This window comes from Pongo pygmaeus, chromosome 1 (assembly GCF_028885625.2).
Source record: "Pongo pygmaeus isolate AG05252 chromosome 1, NHGRI_mPonPyg2-v2.0_pri, whole genome shotgun sequence".
Taxonomy (NCBI): Eukaryota; Metazoa; Chordata; class Mammalia; order Primates; family Hominidae; genus Pongo; species Pongo pygmaeus.
Window position 1 is genome coordinate 150,781,922 of NC_072373.2, and position 9,988 is coordinate 150,791,909.

Sequence of the window (9,988 nt, forward strand, 5' to 3'; positions counted from 1 at the left end):
AAGAGAGAATATGGTCCCAGCTGGAAAATTTAAAATGCAAGAAGAAATGTCAGTAAGAGTTGATATGAAGTTTGGTAAATGAAAAATAAAATTTACTCTGTACAAAAATAAGAACTCGCTTCTTTACAGAGAAAACACCAAATGGCGGATGACGCCGGTGCACGGTGGCGGGGGGGGCGGGGGGGGCGGGGGGCAGAGGCCCTGGTGGCCCTGGGATGGGGAACTGCGGTGGCTTCCGCGGAGGTTTCGGCAGTGGCGTCCAGGGCCGGGGTCGCGACCGTGGACGGGGCCGAGGCTGAGGCCGAGGATAAGGAGTGGATGCCCGTCACCAAGTTGGGCCGTTTGGTCAAGGACATGAAGATCAAGTCCCTGGAGGAGATCTGTCTCTTCTCCCTGCCCATTAAGGAATCAGAGATCATTGACTTTTTCCTGGGGGCCTCTCTCAAGGATGAGGTTTTGAAGATTATGCCAGTGCAGAAGCAGACCCGTGCCGGCCAGCGCACCAGGTTCAAGGCGTTTGTTGCTATCGGAGACTACAATGGCCACGTCGGTCTGGGTGTCAAGTGCTCCAACGAGGTGGCCACCGCCATCCGTGGGGCCATCATCCTGGCCTAGCTCTCCATTGTCCCCGTGCGCAGAGGCTACTGGGGGAACAAGATCGGCAAGCCCCACACCGTCCCTTGCAAGGTGACAGGTCGCTGCGGCTCTGTCCTGGTGCACCTCATCCCTGCACCCAGGGGCACTGGCATCGTCTCCGCACCTGTGCCTAAGAAGCTGCTCATGATGGCTGGTATCAATGACCGCTACACCTTAGCCCGGGGCTGCACTGCCACCCCGGGCAACTTCGCCAAGGCCACCTTTGATGCTATTTCTAAGACTTACAGCTACCTGACCCCTGACCTCTGGAAGGAGACTATGTTTACCAAGTCTCCCTATCAGGAATTCACTGACCACCTCGTCAAGACCCACACCAGAGTCTCCATGCAGCAGACTCAGGCTCCAGCTGTGGCTACAATATAGGGTTTTTATACAAGAAAAATAAAGTGAATTAAACGTGGAAAAAAAAATAACTCGTAGTTTGAGACCTAAGAGAAAAAGAACATTAAAACTGAAATACTTGACAATAATAATACCTAAGGCAAAGAGGGTGGTCAGAATCCTAAGACCACTTAGAATAGAGATATTTTAAATTTAGATGTATGATGTTAAATAAACCTGTCAAAATATGAAGAGAAGACAATAAATAAATGTTTTTAAAAATGAAGTGCATAAATTCTAAAACAGAATTCTGTTTCAGGAGGAAACAGAATTAGCAATGGTCGGAAAGGAGAAAAATGTATGAAAAATATAATTAATTTTAACTACTGAAGGAAAGTTTCTGTGTAACTTAGATCTTTGCCTTTGAAACAGGAATACCATTAATACCGTTAATTATTATTCTTAGATTAGTTAAAAAAAAGTTTCTTTTGTTGTTGTTGTTGTTTTTGTTGTTGTTGCTGTCGTTGAGACAGAGTCTTGCTCTGTTTTCCAGGCTGGAGTGCAGTAGTGCAGTCACAGCTCAGTGCAGCCTCCACCTCCCAGGGCTCAAGCAATCCTGCCACCTCAGTCTACCAAGTAGCTGGAACTACAGACCTGCACCACCACGCCCAGCTAATTTTTTATTTTTTGTAAAGATGGGGTCTCACTGTGTTGCCCTGGCTGACCTCAAACTCCTGAACCCAAGTAATCCTCTTACCACTTTGTCCTCCCAAAGTGTTGGGATTAGAGGAATGAGCCATTGTGTCCAGCCAAAATAAATATTTTAAGCATGTGTAACTACTAAAGAGGGATGCTGTGTATACTGGAGGAGTAAGTTCATTTCCAAAGCATTTCTTGCAGCATTTTGGGAAATTTGGGGGTGCACAGATAAGACTTTCAGATGAAAGAAATAAACAGGCTAATTTTATTAGGTGTATAATATATCCAAATTACTTCATTTAGCTAATACAGAAATAGGGACTACCTCCCTCCTTGCTGCATTCCTTCCCATACTCCCATACTCCCTTCATGCCTTTCGGTTCTACTTCAGCTACACATTTCCTATGAGACGTGTGAGTCATATATGTTGAGCAATAATAGGCACCAAGGATACACAAATGACTAATTCTTTCTTTATTCTCAAAGAGCTTGCAATCTAAATGTTGTCATATGCATGGGAAAATAGTCTATGCAGGGATGATAATTACCGTGGAATTATGGTCACATGGCTAAACACATGAACTAGCAGTAATTGCAAACACATTCCTTCATGGAGATGATTTTGAGCTGAGTCACGATGTAGAAATTAGTGAAGTTGAATAGGAAAAAAACAATAAAAATTTTCTAAGCATAGGGAGCTCTCTGAGCAAGAAGGAGTCAAGAGTAGGCATTTTGCATCCTGGAAGTTACAAAGAAAGGCATAGTTTGATAGGGTGACTTGATGAGTATGAGAGAAAAGGGAAGATTTGAGGGTAGAAAACTGAGAAAGGGTAAGCTCTTGAAACACCTTATATGCTGCACAAATAAGTTTAGAATACATCTCATAGGCAATGGCAATCAATAAAATAAAGAGGGATGTGCTATAATTCGATTTGTGTTTCTGAAAGACTCTTTTGGTTGTACCATAAAGGATTAGAAGAGAACAATACTAGAAGCAAGAAGAAGTGTTAGCCTGCTGATGCAAAATCAAGATAAGAAATGATGAGAGATTAAGTCCAAACAGTAAAGATCGGTGGTGAAGATCGAAAGGGAGGATAGAGTCTGTCTGCAGTTTCTGACTCAGAATGCATTTTTCTAGGTATATGCAATTCCACTCACTGACAGAGAGGAACCAAAAAGAAGAGGATGAACAAGTTTGTGGGGGGGAGATAAATATCTTTTGAGCAGTTTAAATTTAGGAAATAAAGGTAGTAACCTGTAGTAGAGTAAAAGATCGAAACATAAAACAGAGGTAAAGTTATTAGCCTCAACCAACCCATGCTATATGTTTTCCTTCTGATTAATCCCAACTACTAATGGAGCGACTAAACAAAATGAATTTTTGCATCAAAATGAGATATTTTACCCTGAGTACTTTCCAATGAAACTATATATAATTACCTGATAGTAGTATAGTGATCCAAACATTAGAGGACTAAAGTCTAATATTCATACCACCACGTGCAAAGGGCAGCATAAAGGGATGAAGTGAAAATATATCAGTAAGTAAAATACTGATTGAAGGTAGTAAGCTTCATTTACCCATCTATTCTATTTCCAAATGCATTATTTAAAACATCTTTCTCATTTCTGACACTATAGGGTCTTCCCAGACCCATAGGACATGATAACTCATGGCATAATACCAATAATTTGAGACTGGGAATTTAGTAAATTTTAATCAATGTTTTATGTGTATATCTGAGAAAACATATACTATTAAAATCTTCAGTGCAGAGTTCTCTATGTATATCTGCTAGATTTTATTGGTTGCTTTGTTTAAATCTTTATCTCTATTAAATTTGACTACTTGATCTATTCATTACAAAAATGCTTTTAATTGTGTGCACTTTAATGGTGTATTCATCAAATTCTCTGTTTCTTTTTTTCTACAATATATTTGAAGTCATTGTTCAGTGACCTTACTTTTCCTTAGTATTTTTTTTTGCCTTATATTCTAAATATCTGATACTGATAAACCAACATCTTTTTTGTTTAATATTGCACTGACATAACTTTTATACAACTTTTTAAAATTTTTCTTTGTATTTATACTTTACATGTATCTCTTATAAAAAGCGTATAATAGGATTTAAAAAATTCATTTATATTAACTTAAAAAATAAATTGTCTATTTATACTTTATTATGATTATTAATATATTGTATCTATTTCTACATAATTAGTCCTAATTAATTAAATTATAATTATTTATTTTTAATTAACTAAATTATTTCTAATTTAGTTAATTCTATTTGATTTTACATTTAACAGTTTGCACCACAATTCTTGTAACAGCAACTCATTTTTAGAGGGAAATAATTGAAAAAGCTCAAAGACCCTAAGGTCGGGGGTGCTGAGAAGAGCCCAGGCAACACAACATGAGGACAGAGCTTTTCTTATAAGAAAAGGGAAGAGATAAAAAAGATGGACAGAAAACAACATAGATGATTTGGCAAAATGAGATAGAGGTGAGATATTGAAGGGGTAGTAGATTCATTGTAGGGTAATGTCCTGCTTGAAATATAAATAGAATTTTGCCCTGGCCTGTGGAAAAACATTTTTTTTTTGTCTCCTCTTCATCCTCGTTTGTCAAATCTTAATAAACAATTATACTCAGGAAAACTTTTTCACATTCTTTGTACTTTGTTTTGTTCTGTTTTCTTTTCTTTTATTTAAATAATAGGAGGAACTGTCTTCCATATGGGGATATACCAATGAAGTCAACAAAAATCCAGAGTGAGTGTGAACATCGGAAAATAAATGATATACTTTTGTTTTATGAGAAAAGCAATTAGAATGATGAATGTATACATAAAAGATGAAGTTGAGTCATTGATCTATCTTGGTTGTCTGTAATTTTTGTTTGCCTTTGCTATGGACTGGATGTTTGTTGTCTCTCCAAATTTTATACATTGAAGCACTCATAAAATGTTTAAAAATTAAGTATTCCGCCAGGCACTGGCTCACGCCTGTAATCCCAGCACTTTGGGAGGCCGAGGTGGGCGGATCACCTGAGGTCGGGAGTTCGAGACCAGCCTCACCAACATAGAGAAACCCCGTCTCTATTAAAATATAATATTGCCGGGCGTGATGGTGTATGCCTGTAATCCCAGCTACTGGGAAGGGTGAGGCAGGAGAATCGCTTGAACCCGGGAGGCAGAGGTCGTGGTGAGCCAACATAGCGCCATTGCACTCCAGCCCTGGCAACAAGAGCGTATAAGCTTTTGGGAGGTAACTAGATTAGGTATGAGTGTGGAGTCCTCGTGATAGTAACAATGCCCTTATAAAAAGAGGAAGAAACAGGAGAACTCTCCTTCTGTCTTCCTCTCCTTACCTCTCTCTATGTGTCTGTCTGCCTCTCTCTCTCTCTTTTCCTCTGTTAAAACACCAAGGAGGCATGTGAGAACTTAACAAGAAGGCCATTTACAAAACAGAAAGAGAGCCTCACTGACACCCAATCTGTCAGCACCTTGATCTTGGAATCCCCAAGCTCCAGAACTGTGAGAAATAAATATTAGTTATTTAAGACACTCAGTGAATGGCATTTTGTGATAGCAGCCCTAACTGACTAAAACAGCCTTTATATTCCCTAAATAAATTGCATAGAACAACTCCAAAACTGTAACCCATTAAAAAGTATACATTTGTGAGCTATCATTGTGTCTTATCTGCTGCAATCTTTAATATTGCATATTTTAAGAGTAAATAAAAATTTAAATATGTAACAATTCATAATGAGAAAAAGTTGGGATTTGCTTCTAAAAGAGGATAATTCAGAAAAATAATTGAATGAGAAAATCTATACACTACATAGCCAAAGGACACTACAACATTTCAGATGAGTTTGAGAAGTAAGGCTACTTAAAGAGAAGGTAGGACGTCCCTTATATGTAGCTGCTACAGACTACCACTAATACTCTTACTAAATTCTATTGTGAATAGGTATTCTGTTTAGTGCTAAACTGAAACTTTTATTATATCTAAACTTTTGTCTGAGGCTGTATTAGTCAGGGTTCTCCAGAGAAACCTAGCCTTTAGAGTGTGTGCGTGTGTGTGTGTGTGTATGAAAAGAGTTATTTTATGGAATTGCCTCACAAGACTATGGAGCCTGGCAAGTCCAAAAATCTGCAGAGTAGGCTGGCAGACTGAAATTCCAGGAAAAAAGCCAATGTTACCGTTCAAGGTCAAAGGCTACCTGTAACAGAATTTACTCTTGCTTGGTGGAGCTCAGTTTTTTGTTCTATTTAGGTCTTCAACTGATTGAATGAGGTCCACTCACACTATGGAGGTAAAATCTGCCTTACTCAAAATTCACAGATTGAAATGTCAGTCTCATCAAAAAACACCCTTACAAATACATCCAGAATAATGTTGACTGCATTATTTGGGGACCGTGGTGGAGCTAAGTTGACATGCAATGATCAACCATTACGGAAGTTTTTAATGTCTTTTACATAGTGGCTCTTTATAAATAATAGTAAAATTGGAACATTAATTTACTACATAATCATTTCTTCATAAGTGGTAAGAAAACACAATTACTCTATGGTAGACACGGTTAACTATACTTTATGCTAATCTCTGTGTTCTATTTGGCTTACCTAATTAACTCTACATAGTGCCCCAGACATGGCTTTGCTGCAGGAAGACTTTGGGGAGTCTTTTGAATTCCTAAGAGAGTCAGATGAACAACAAATAATTGAATACCAAAGAAATCAAAGTGTTAGTTCTCTCCCAAGAAAAGAGATTTGTGAAATTAAGACTAGTGGTTCTTTAACGGTTATCCATTCATTTGTATACATTTGCCTTTATATGCTGTATTCATTCTAGGAGTACTAAATCATTGAAAAAAAAATCATATCCAGCAATCCCACTACTGGGTATCTATCCAAAGGAAAGTAAGTCATTATATGCAAAAGACATATGCATATGCATATGCATATGCATGTTTATAGCAGTGCAATTTGCAATTGCAAAGATATGGAACCAACCCAAGTGCCCATCAGCCAACGAGTAGATAAAGAAAACGTGGCATATACACACCATGGAATACTACTCATCCATAAAAAGAAACACAGTAATGCCTTTTGCAGCAATTTGGATGGAGTTGGAGGCCATAATTCTAAGTAAAGTAACTCAGGAATGGAATACTAAATATCATATGTTCTCACTTATAAGTGGGAGCTAAGCTATGAGGATGCCAAGTAGTAAGAATGATACAATGGACTTTGTGGACATGGGGGGAAGGTTGGAAGGGAGGTGTGGGATAAAAGTGTATATATATATATATATAATATATATATAGTGTATATATATAGTAATATATATAGTGTATATATAGAGTAATATATATAGTGTATATATAGAGTAATATATATAGTGTATATATAGAGTAATATATATAGTGTATATATAGTAATATATATAGTGTATATATAGTAATATATGTAGTGTATATATAGTAATATATAGTGTATATATAGTAATGTATAGTGTATATATATAGTAATATATAGTGTATATATAGTAATATATAGTGTATATATATAGTAATATATATAGTGTATATATATAGTAATACATATAGTGTATGTATAGTAATATATATATAGTGTATATATAGTAATATATATAGTATATATATAGTGTATATATATATATAAATATTGAATACAGTGTACACTGCTCCAGTGACAGGTGCATTAAATCTCAAAAATCACCCCTAAAGAACTTATCCATATAACCAAAACCACCTATACCCCAAAAACTATTGAAAGAAAAATAAACATTAAAAAAATCATGTCATAAGATGGAAATGTATTGATCTATCACAGACAAAACAAAAGAAGTGCTTTACTGGCCAGGTTGTTAGAAAGCAATTTATTGAACAAATAAAACAGGGACTCCTTGCTAAGCCAGTTTCTTTGTTTTGTTTTGCTTCGAATTATTTTGAACCTATTTTTTAAGGAATTTTTTGAATTACAAAAAATTCAAACTTATATAAATGTATAGTATAGTATAATAAATCACCGCATATACATCATCTGACTTTAGCGATTATGGACTTATGAGCAATCTGGTTTCATTTTCATTTATACCCCTCCTTCTTCTCTCACAGACCCAGACTTCATTATCATCCATAAATATGCCTGTATGCATCTCGAAAAGACACAAACACACCAATAAAATGACCATAATATAATTATCACAGTTAAAATTAACATTAACTTTATAATACAATCAAAACACCAGTCAGAGTTCAAAAGTCCCTTTTTCATATTGTTTGTTTGTTTGTTTGTTTGTTTGAATAAGGGTTCAAACCAGCTCCAGTCTGCATTTGATTTATTTGCCTCTTAGGCCTCTTTTAATCTAGATGTTTCCATTCTCTCTCTTTTTTTTTTTATTTTGCAATTTATTTGTTGACAAAACTGGGTCATTTCTCCCTTAGAGTTCTCATGTTCTGGACTTTGATGATTGAATCTCTATGATGTTGTTTAATGTTCTTCTATCTTTTATATTTCTACTAGTTGAATCTTGAGATGTGTTCTATTTCAGGTTCAACTTTAGGCAGTAATGCTTCATTAAGGATGTTGTATATTTCTATCAAGAGGCAAATAAGGTCTGCTTTCCTTGCCTTTTCTTGTATTTTTCACTACTGATGGTCATTGCCTGAACCTGTTATTTTGTAAACTTAATTTTCCTCTACAAACAATCAGTAAACTTAATTCCCCACTACAAATAAAACTTAATTTTTATCGCCAAGCCCTTGTATCCACACTAGAGAAATAAATGGTATTAAGACATAGTGATTCATCCATTTATTAAACCAAAGTACACTGAAGTCTTAGTAAATGTAGGCCACTGTGCTAAGCGCTGAATATACAAAGATGGATAAGACACAATCCCAGTATTTAATTAGTCAAGAGGCTGGCAAATGAACTAGACACATAAACAAATATATTAAAATATGATAATCACTGTCTAGTTGTATGTAAAAGGAGAAAGGGTGAACTGATGGAGAAATAATCCACTGTTGAACAATTTTAGAAATAATTGCTCTGTATGCCTACTACTTGGTGTGTGCTGTTTATTCAAATAATGTTTTAAAATTTAAAGCACTTTGGCCACTTTAAAAATAATAGAAAGTAAAAAATAGTGTTAATGCCCATATATAAGTCCAAGAGAACAACTGTTACCATTTTGTTGTCTGTTTATTATATTTCTATTTTTATATAGTTATAATTTCTCTTCTTTTTTTAAATATGATAAGGCAGACTTTATTTAAGGGGACCCGTGGTGATAGGTATAGGGATCACTACAACAGGATCTTGTAGGTGGGAAGAGAGTCTAGACTCAGTTCCGAGTTAAAATCTTAATAGGTAGTTTTATATCCTGCTTTCCTCCAAACATCTTCATATACTAAAATATTATCTACTTTACCAGTGTCTTCAGGACTATCATTTTAAATGGCTAATTTATATTCATTTTCATGAATTAATTCTGTACTAATCAATTATTTTTCTATTGTTGGATAAAGATGTCGATTCTAATTGCTCACTTTTTAAAATATCATTTAAATAAGGATTTTCATATATATAACTCTTTTCTCATTTTCTATCATTTCCTATTGAGAGACAATCAGAAGAAAAATACTTTAAGCAAATATTTTAAATTTTATTATGTCTTTCCATGCCAATGGCTCTCAAATCTTTCTGTTTTAAATCCAAAAGAACAATCAAACAAAAACGTTGAAACTCAGCTCCCCTACACTTCCCTTGAGGAAACACTAATACTGACATAAGAAAATATTTATTGAATTGTACTTTCTGATGTTTGTATCATAAAAATAAACGTTTTTATATTTCAAATATAAAATTCTAATGTAATACTTAATAGGTTTTTTTCAAGTTATTTCCAACAATGTGCACACATAATTAAAATATTTATTCTATAAAATATGCCCCAAAGTTTTAAGAACATGGCATTTAGAGTTATGCAACCTGAGTTTAAATCCCAAGCGCCTACTTTATAAGAATTTGACCTTGGGCGAATTGCTTAACATTAGTAACCTCAATTTCACCTTTTGTAAAATGGAAGTGAGAATACCTCATACCCAGGGTTGTAAAGACCAAACTAAACATCTTACTAAAGTTGCTGAGTGCAATGTCTTATATTAAACAAATGGCAGCTTTTGTTTTTTTGGAAGCAGGATTATTTGTTTCCTGAAGAGTAAGTAAAAGGCAAAGAAAAGGGTTGCAAGCAAACACTT

At 35.4% G+C, this 9,988-nt stretch overlaps 1 pseudogene; it reads left to right on the forward strand.

Annotated features, from left to right (window-relative positions):
• Window positions 1–200: 200 nt before the first annotated feature.
• On the forward strand, window positions 201–1,033 carry LOC129043889 (small ribosomal subunit protein uS5-like; annotated as a pseudogene).
• The last annotated feature ends 8,955 nt before the right edge of the window (window positions 1,034–9,988 follow it).